The sequence below is a fragment of the Ochotona curzoniae genome, unplaced genomic scaffold (genome assembly GCF_017591425.1).
Source record: "Ochotona curzoniae isolate NIBS_2020 unplaced genomic scaffold, NIBS_Ocur_1.0 patch441, whole genome shotgun sequence".
Taxonomy (NCBI): domain Eukaryota; kingdom Metazoa; phylum Chordata; class Mammalia; order Lagomorpha; family Ochotonidae; genus Ochotona; species Ochotona curzoniae.
This window is the reverse complement of record NW_024467019.1, coordinates 109,658-119,099: the sequence shown is the minus strand read 5'-3', so window position 1 is coordinate 119,099 and position 9,442 is coordinate 109,658. Positions and strand designations below refer to the sequence as shown.

The 9,442-nt window shown below is 46.3% G+C and overlaps 1 long non-coding RNA gene across 1 annotated transcript in view; it reads left to right on the top strand.

Annotated features, from left to right (window-relative positions):
• The first annotated feature begins 5,592 nt into the window (after positions 1-5,592).
• Positions 5,593-9,442, top strand: part of LOC121168026 — a 72,697-nt gene continuing 68,847 nt past the window's right edge. The window contains exon 1 of the long non-coding RNA XR_005885673.1: positions 5,593-5,827. This is a non-coding gene — a long non-coding RNA (uncharacterized LOC121168026). The remainder of the gene's footprint in view (positions 5,828-9,442) is intronic.

Below are 9,442 nucleotides of genomic sequence, written 5' to 3'. Positions count from 1 at the left end.
AAAAAAAAAGGGAGAGTTTGAAGACAAAGTAGGGGACTGGCAGTAAGTGATGTTGCCCAGAACAGCTTACATCCCCTATGGGTGTGATGTGTATCCTGGCAGTTCCACTTAGGATCCAGCTCTGTGCTGATAGCCTGTGGGAGCAGGAGAGGATGGCCTTAATCTTTGGGCTCTTGTACTCACAGGGGAGACCCAGACTCTTTTGGCTTAGGCCTGGTCCAGGCTGGGCCATTGAGGCTTTGATCTGAGCTGAAACTGGGATTGGGCGCCGGCAGCACATGGATATGATTCTTCTCTTTCTATAACTTTGTCTTTGAAATAAAGAATGAATCTTCAAAAAAAAAATCTAATATTGACAATATTTTCATGTACATGTTGGTCATGTATACATCTTTTGAAAAAAGTATATTTCAATCTGCTATCTGTTTTAATTGCGTTCTTGATGGTGTTTTTGCTTTGTGGCTGTTTCAGTTTCTGTTTCCCAGTCCCCTGTCAGGTGTGTAGTGTGCGTGTTTTCTCCCATCCTGTAGGTTGTTTGTTTAAAAAGTAGTTTTTCTTCTTTTACTGGAGAAAAGCTTTCACTTACTATACTTTTTTAGTCTAATCTAGAACAATCACTGCTAATTGAAGTGTCTGGAGTAATTTTATCCAGATTTCTAAGACCGAGTTACAGAGAGATAGTGAGAGAGAAAGACAGTGAAAAAGCTCATGTGAGCATGGCTCACTCCCTGAATGTCTACAACATCTGCAGATGGGCCAGGCTGAAGTGAGGAACCTGGAATCTTGTCTGGGTCTCCTACTTGAGTGCAGGGACCCAAAGCCTGGGGCCCTTTCCACTGCTTTCTTTCCTCGGTACATGTACAGGGAGTTGGGTCGGAAGTAGAGCAGCCAGGACATAAGCTGGCACCCCGTCCCAGGTGGCGGCTTCATTGCTGCCACCACAACATTGACACCCCTGTCTGTGCCTTTAACTGAGGAATTGAGTCTGTTGACATTTAAGATCATTATTGATTGGTTATGTCTTACTGTTGCTGTTTTGAGACCTGTGTGTTTTTATTGTGTGTCCGTTCCCCTCAGTGTTCATTTGTCATTTAGTGATTCTCTCTAGAGTTGTACTTTGATTTCCTTGCTAAATCTGTGTGTAAGTTTTGTGTTGTAGTTACTTTGAGGCTTACAAAACAACTTTATTGACTGTAATAGACTCTTAAAGTGATAACAGCTTATGATAGATAAGGAAACAAACAGAAAACACAAAGAGGTAAAAAGTCTTCATACTTTCTATACTCTGTTCCCTACCCATATTTTGAAGAAAACATTTTGTGAACTATATTATTTTGATTTATCAGGGAGAACAGCAAAGTGAGACAGAAAAGATGCTATCTTCCGTTCACTGTTTTATTCCCTAAGTGGCTTGTAACGTCCAGGGCTGGGCCAGGCTGAGGTCAGGAGCCAGGAACTCCTTTCTGGTCTTCCTCACTGGTGGCAGGAACTCAGGTGCGTGGACTGTCTTGTCCGGCTCCGCAGGATGCGTTGGCAGAAAGTGGAATCAGATGTGGAACAGTTGGGCTTGAACCAGGACCTGATAGGGCATGCTGGCATTGTAGGTGGCAGCTTAAGTTAATGCTGTTTTGTAGTGACAGGCCCCGCTTTGGGATGTGTTAATGTTGTTATTGTTGTCATTATTATTATTACACAATTTATATACTTTGAAAAATTACAGAGAGAGGGAAAGATAGATAGAGGATTTTCCTTCCACTGGTTCACTTTCCAAATGGCCAGCATGGCCAGAGCTGGACCTGACCATGGTTGGGAGCCAGGAGCTTTTTCTGGTCTCCCACATATGTGCAGGAGCTCAAGGACTTGAGCCATCCTCTGTTACTTTGCCAGACCATTGGTCAGTACCTGCTCAAACGTGGAGCAGCCGGGATGTGAACTGGTGTCCAAATGGGATGGCACATCGCCATGCCAGCCCATGGCTATAATGTTTTAGTTGTTATAGTAAAGTTATAAATGGTTTGATCAGAGGCGGAGCAGCAGAAGTCAAAGTAACAACCATATATTAGTCTGGCACTACAGGTGGCAGCTTTGCCTGCCATGCCATGGGGTTGACTCCAAAATATTGTTTCCTTGTGTGTATGTGTGTGCATGTGTGCGTGTGTGCGTGTGTGTGTGTGTGTGTGTGTGTGTGTGTGTGTCTATGGTGGAAATGTACACACACACACACACACACAATTCTCTTAATCAGCGTACTTAAATTTGATAAACCAGCCCATTCTACATGTCCTGTCACTTTTTTTTTTAAAGATTTATTTTTATTATTTTTTTTATTGGAAAGGCGGATATACAGAGAGGAGATACAGAGAGGAAGATCTTCCATCCGATGATTCACTCCCCAAGTGAGCCGCAACGGGTCGATACTATGCCGATCCGAAGCCAGGAGCCTCTCCCGGGTCTCCCACGCGGGTGCAGGTTCTCAAAGCTTTGGGCCGTCCTCAACTGCCTTCCCAGGCCACAGGCAGGGAGCTGGAAGGGAAGCGGGGCTGCCGGGATTAGAACCGGCGCCCATATGGGATCCCGGGCGTGCAAGGCGAGGACTTAACCACTTGCGCCACCGCGCCGGGCCCATGTCCTGTCACTTTTTATGTCACTCATGGTTACCCTCCTTGCACTCCTTTTCTGATTTTTGGTTATTTTGAGTTTAACAGGAGACAGGTGTTATTTCACAAGTTGAAAAGTGTTGTGGGCTGAGGAGTTAATTAGCGCTCGTTAAGCTGAGCAGTTCAGGAAATGGGATTGCAGCTAAAGGCACCTAGACTAATTGGACTCATTGGCATCCTATTGTTTAGCTAAAGGACTGGAGGGGGAAGGGTATAAAAGGAGTAATCAAGGAAGGCTTTGAGAGACTTCTACCATTACTGGTTTCCTGACAGGACTTCATCACCAGACCCTCTCCCTGTCCAGGTTACTGGCTCTGCTGGCTGGAGCAGAAAAGAGCTGACTATAGGGGTGTCAGTGTTTCCTGGAGAGGCTTGAAGAAAGGCTCAGTGTAAGATTTCTGTGTGCAATTCTTGCATTTATAATGTATGTCAAGCTTTTATGTTGTGAGAGTTTAATTCAAACACAGAAAACTAGTGTTCTCTTTAGCAACCTTCAACTAATTCATTTTAGGTCCAGAGAGAGCAAGTATCAGATGCAGGTAGTTAGAACCCATTGGGATGCACAGGCCACAGCAGGTTACCCATTTCTGTGCTGGTGCAGCTTTCAATTCCAGCATCTTACTGAGGTGCACTCTGAAAAGTGGCATGTGGAAGACCAAAACCTTGGATCCCTGACACCCACCACGGGAAGCCCAAATGGAATTCATAGCTTCTGGCTTGGTGATCCTGGCCTATTTCCGAGAGGCCAGATGTTGCCCAGGATCCGTGGTAAGCCTGAGGCTCCATGTGTATAGAGGCTGGGTGTGCAGGAGGACAGTGCAGGAAGGCCCAGATGTCAGAGGAGGGAGTGAGTCCTGCCCTAGAAGAGATGAGGCCAGAGGTGGGTTTAAAGGAGAACCCTGGAAGTCTACACATGGGGCTTCTTGGCAAAAAAGCTAATCCACACAGGGGAACAGAGACAAAAAGACAACCACCACCCTGTTCCTGGCCTGCTTCTTAACTTCCCCAGTCTGACTGCAGGATGAAGGACAGCCTCACCTGAATGGGGAGACCCCAGGGCCATCCTCGGCCATGATCACTTTCCATCACTGTATAGGAAAGGCTTTCCCAGAGGAAACCCCTAACACTTCCCAATCCCTAGACCCACTGTATTCCATGGAAATGCTGGAGCATTTGGCTGTGCAGTTTGTCTAATAAAAGGCTGCTGTCTGCCAGGCTACCAGCCCCGCTCAGGCTGCTGTCTGAGGGCCAGGATTCAGGCAAGCTGAAGGCCTGGACCTGGACAACTTTCCCAAAAGAACTGCTCCATGCCACAGCTTCCAGGAGAGAGACATCAGCCTGGAAATGCCCAAGTCATTGGCGTGATACTGTCACTCATGTAATATGAGGCTCCTGGAGATCCCATCTAGGCCACCTCTGTGACTCCACATTCTGACCTTGTGCTGTGAACCTGGGACAGGTGCACAACAGTAGTAGGTCTGCGTTCCATTGCACATTTGACAATGGTATCCATGGGACTGGTGTGTTAGAAGGACATGCACATTGTGTGCCCTGCACCTGGCTTGGAGAATCATCCCTTCATGGTCATTGTGAGCCATTTGTCACTCCTGGGGTTGACCTTGATTACTCTCTAAAGTTATGTTTCCATGTAACTTTCCAAAGGCACTCCAAGGAGACATGGCTGCCTGGTTAAGCTGAAGCATGCATGACTCCAGTTGTGTGCCAGGAGGTTGCAAGACAAAAGAACAGTGCTCCTTCTGGTGGAGCATCCATTTTACTCTCTGAATTGGAAGAAAAGGTTATCCACTAAGTGGCATGTGCCTTCCCCCAGAAACATGGAAGAGAAGAACAGGATGTGTGTGTGTATGTATGCATGTATCGGAAGGCGCCATCCCTACAGCTTTCCCAGCTGAGGCCAAAGAGGTCCTCTCCTCTACAGTTGGCCTCCACCTTTCATCTCCTTTCTGCTCACTCAAATTTTGCACAGGTGGCTTTGAAAGATTAAGGCATGGCCAGGGTCCCTGTGGACCTGAACACTGCATGAATCCCCAGGTATCTTGCCCACCTCTCTCCTCTGCAGTGCTTAGGCCACAGCTGAGCTTGCTGCCCTGCTCCCACCTGTAGCTATTTGAGTCCACACCATCATGCCAGAGCCTATGGTTCTTGAGGGAGGTTCTTGTCCTCAGTAACAAGTCAGGAGGACATTGGATATGGAAATACGCATCTCTGCTGTAGTGCACATCACTGTGGACCGGTGGCTTTGGGCTGTCCTCAGCTGCTTTCCCAGGCCACAGGCAGGGAGCTGCACTCACTTGGGGGACCAAGAAGAACCTCCTGGTTCATTTTGGCTATTAGGGGTGTGATTGAGTGAATATAAACTTCTATCTCCCCCATTCTATATTCCAGTCTGCCTTTCCAATACAAATAAATAAACCTTTTTTTTTTTTTTTGAACAATAGGTGGAGCAGGTCGGATGTCCATCGAGATGCCCACGGGAGGTGGTGCTGGTGGCAGCGAGGGAGAGTCCTCCTCTCCAGAAGCACAACCTCTGCCCCCTGGAGCCCTCCAAGGTCCTCCATGCTGGAGAAGCAGCTGCATCTCTCCCCTCCTGCGCTGCAGGGCCCAGTGCTGTGAGGGGCCCCAGGCCCTGTTCGGCAGTGCAGAATTTCTCCAGGGCGAGGAAAGGAAGCACAGCGGGGCGCCCTGGGGTCGGAGAAGAGGAAGAAAAGGGTCCCCATTGGTGGAGGAATCCTGCATGGTGCTGAGGGTGCTGAGATGGAGGAATTGGCCGCATGGTCACTTCCTGCAAGGTGCTGTGGCCCCGCACCCTCAGTCAGTGAAGAAGCAGCAGAGGAAGAGGACGCACTGCTGGGCTCTGCTTGGAGAGCTCTTGGGCTGCCCGAAGACTCACTGTGGGCCCCACAAGAGGACATGACAGGGCTCGTGGACTCCAGTTGACCCTACTCCCACCTGCTGTCCACCTGCACCCCACCTGGGGAGGGCCTCACGGTGGCCGCCATGGTGAACCCACGTGGGGCCCGCTGTGTGCCAGGTGGAGTTGGTGCCGCCCCCAGAGTGCCTGGACTTTGAGCCTGGCTGGAGGAGTTCACAGACCCACTGGGCTTCACCAGCACCATGTGACCTCTGAGGAGAAAACGGACATCTACAAGGTAAGACCCCCAGGGTACAGGGGTCCGGGAAGGGGAGGTGGCAACTTGGCCCTAGTGTGTGTCCAGAGCGCAGGTGGCAGCTTGTCCTTGGGTGCAGGTCCACATGTGGTACAGGGTTCTAAGGCTTTGGGCCATCCTACTGCTCTCCCAGGCCACAATCAGGGAGCTGGATGGAAAGTGCAGCAGCTGGGACACAAACCATTGCAGTATGGGGATACTAGCACTTGCAAGGGGAGGGTTAGTCAATTGAGTCATCACCACCTCGTTTGTTTTTCTCATCTTTTTACTTCTACAAAAAGATTTTGGTGCATCATGTCAGAAATGATCTGGTGCTGATTGGACCGCTGATTGCTGGTTGTTAGCACCTTAACCAAGAAATCAAAGATACTATCTACCACAACTCTTCTATTTTAAGTTTTCCGTTTTTCACTTATAAGAAATTATTCTTGGAGTTACTGTGTAAACATTTATTTCTCATTTGAATTCACGTATTTGTAGTATATTCTTTGCCTCAATACATAGGAAATGATAAGTAATGTTTTATTTTCTAAAGACTTAGAATGAAGAGAAAGAGAGAATTTGTTGGTTTGATGGTTTACTCCCCAAATGGCCTTGACAGTTGAACCCCAGGCCAGGACCTCTAGCTGGGTGCTCCCCATGGGTGCTTTCCTGGGCAATGAGATGCCTTAGTAATGCAAGGGAGCTAGATTACAAGCGGGGCAAGTGGGATTTGAACTGGAACCTGTATGATGCCAGTCCTGCAGATGACAGCTTACCCCAGTGCACCACAACGCTGTTCTTTAGGTAGTTGTTTTCAAATGCTTTGATTCCTTTTATTAGTTTGCATTCATTTTTCATTTAGAGATTTTAAGTGTTTGATCAAAAGGTGTTTTTCTAACCCCTGAGTGTATTAATTTATGATAGATTTTTGGAAAACTCATTTAAAACATAGGAATCTGGTATAACTATATTCAGAAAGTCTATTTTTAAAGTGTAGTTATTTATTTACTTGTTTATTTGAAAATGAGGTGGATAGGGAAAGAAATCTTCTGCCTCCTGGTTTGCTCTCCGTATGGCCACAGCATCCAGAGGTGGGCTGGTCTTAGGTCAGGAGCCTCTTCCGGGTTTCCCACATGGGTGGGGGACTGAAACACCTGAGGCATCCTCTGCTGTTTTTCTCAAGCCACTTATGGGGAATTGGATGGGAAGTAGAGCAGTTGGGACATCAGCTGGCACCACATGGGATACAGGCCTAAAAGGCAGACTTTACCTGCTAAGCCACAATGCCAATCTAGTATCCTTTTAATTCACTAATTTTTTAATTAGTGTCTGTCACATTAGCTTAGTTTTCTTTTTTGCTGAAACATTTGACAGTAAGTTGGTGACATAACACTTTATCCCTTATTACTTTGACATGCACCAAAAATAAATGACCACCACAATATGACCATGGTAGCATGTTCACATTTAGCAAAGTTAACACTTTTGCTGCTGCTTCTCCTTTTTTTAAAATGGCACATCAGATTTACAGAGAGAGAAAAAGATCTTCCATTCACTAATTCACTTCCCAAATGGCCACAACTGCCATAGCAGAGCCCATCAGGAGCCCTGTCTCCCAGGTGGGTGCAGGGTCCCAAGCCTTTGGACCACTCTCTGCTGCTTTCCAAGATCGCAAGCAGGGAGCTGGGTAGCAAGTGAAGCAGCCAGGACACTGTCACAGCACATACTGTATCGTAGTGCTTGTAAGGGAAGGATTAACCAATTGAGCCACTGTGTCAGGACCAGTTGTTCTTTTACAAACCAAGCCCTCCCTTTTTTTTTTTTTTTTTTTAATTTCCCTACCTGGACTTTTCTCAAGCGTGGAGTCTTGTGGCTGGATTTTTTTTTTTCATGCTCAGCAACATATTATAAAGTTCATCTATGTTGTATAAACATGGGAAGTTATTCCTCTTTATAGCCAATAATATTGTTGAAGATTATATTTTATTGATAAAATCATTAGGTGTTTTCACAGTTTGTTATGAATACTGCTTCCATTTATATAGTTTTAAAAATGTTTTGATTTGTAAATCAGAGAGAGAAAAAGCGAATTTTCTATCTGCAGGGTCACCTGTTCACAAGAGGCTGTAATGGCTGCAGCTGAGCTGATCTGAAGCTAGTTGCCAGAAGCTTCTTCCAGGTCTCTCATGTGGATGCAGGGCCCAGGCTTTGGACCATCTTTTGCTGCTTTCCCAGGCCACTGCAGGGAGCTGGCTTAGTAAATGTGGACCAGCCAAGACTGGAACTGGTAACCAAATGAGATGCCAGCACTGCAGGTGGAAGCTTAGCCTAACATGCTGTGGCCCCAGCCCTGTGTTTTTGTGAACCTGTTATCAGAGTGGAATTACTGGAGCATATAGTCTTTGTATCTGATTATTTAAGGAAATGCGCATTTCTAAAAGTGACCACAGCGTTTTTACATTTGTTCCTTCCAGCAGTAAATGAGGGTTCCAGTTTGTCTCCTTCCTGCCGACACTTGCTGTCTGTCTGTCTGATTGCAGCTGTCCTAAGGAGTTAGTGGTATGTGAATGTGATCTTGGTTTATACTTCCCTGATGACTATTAATACTGAGCATCTTTTCTCGTGCTTATTGGCTATTTGTATATTTTTCTTAGAAAACTGTCTGTTAAGGTCATATACCAGTTTTAGATTAGACCTTTTATAAGAGCACTTAACTAGAGCCTGGTGCGGTAGCCTTGTGGCTGAAGTACTCACCTTGCATGCACCAGGATCCCGTGTGGTCATCGGTTCTTATCCTGGCTGCTCCACTTCCCGTCTAGCTCTAGCAGTAGAGGACTGTCTAAAGCCTTGGGCCCCTGGACCCTTGTGGAGACCGGGAAGAAGGCCCTGGCTTGGCTAGGTTCTGGCCATTGCAGCTCTTTGGGGAGTGAACCCACAGGTGGAAGACTTTTCTCTCTGTCTCTTCTCTCTGTAAATGTGACTTTCCAATAAAAATAAGTAAATCTTAAAAAAAAAAAAAAAGAGTACTATTCCAGGGTTATGAAAGTATGCTGCTATGCTTGCTTCTAACAATTTTATAATACCTAGTGTATGTTTTGGTCTTTGTTCATTTTGCATTACTTTTTACTTTTAGTTTGACGTAAAGAGCCAACAATATTTTTACCACAGATGGTGATATAATTGTCACAGAAACAATGTTGGAGAATTTTTGTTCCCCTGAACCATCTAGTAACACCTTGTTAGAAATCATTTTTTAAAAGGAATTTATTTTAATGAATTTCAAGAAAGATGGGAGAGACAGAGAGGTCTTCCATTCTCTGATTCACTCCTCAAATTGCCACAGGTGCCATGTCTGGGCCTGGCTGAAGCCAGGAGCCAGGTTTCCCATGTGGGTGCAGTGCTTCAAGAACATGGGCCATCTTCTGTTGTTTTCCCAGGCACGTTAGCTGGGAGTTGGATGGGAAGTTGAGCAGTGGAGACTCAAACTGGCACTCTGTGGGAATTCTCGCATGTGTAACCCATTGAGCCACAATGCCAACCCGATCAAATTCATTTGACTTTAAATGTGTGGCATCATGTCTAAATTCTGAATCCTGCGCTGCTCATGTTCTTTTC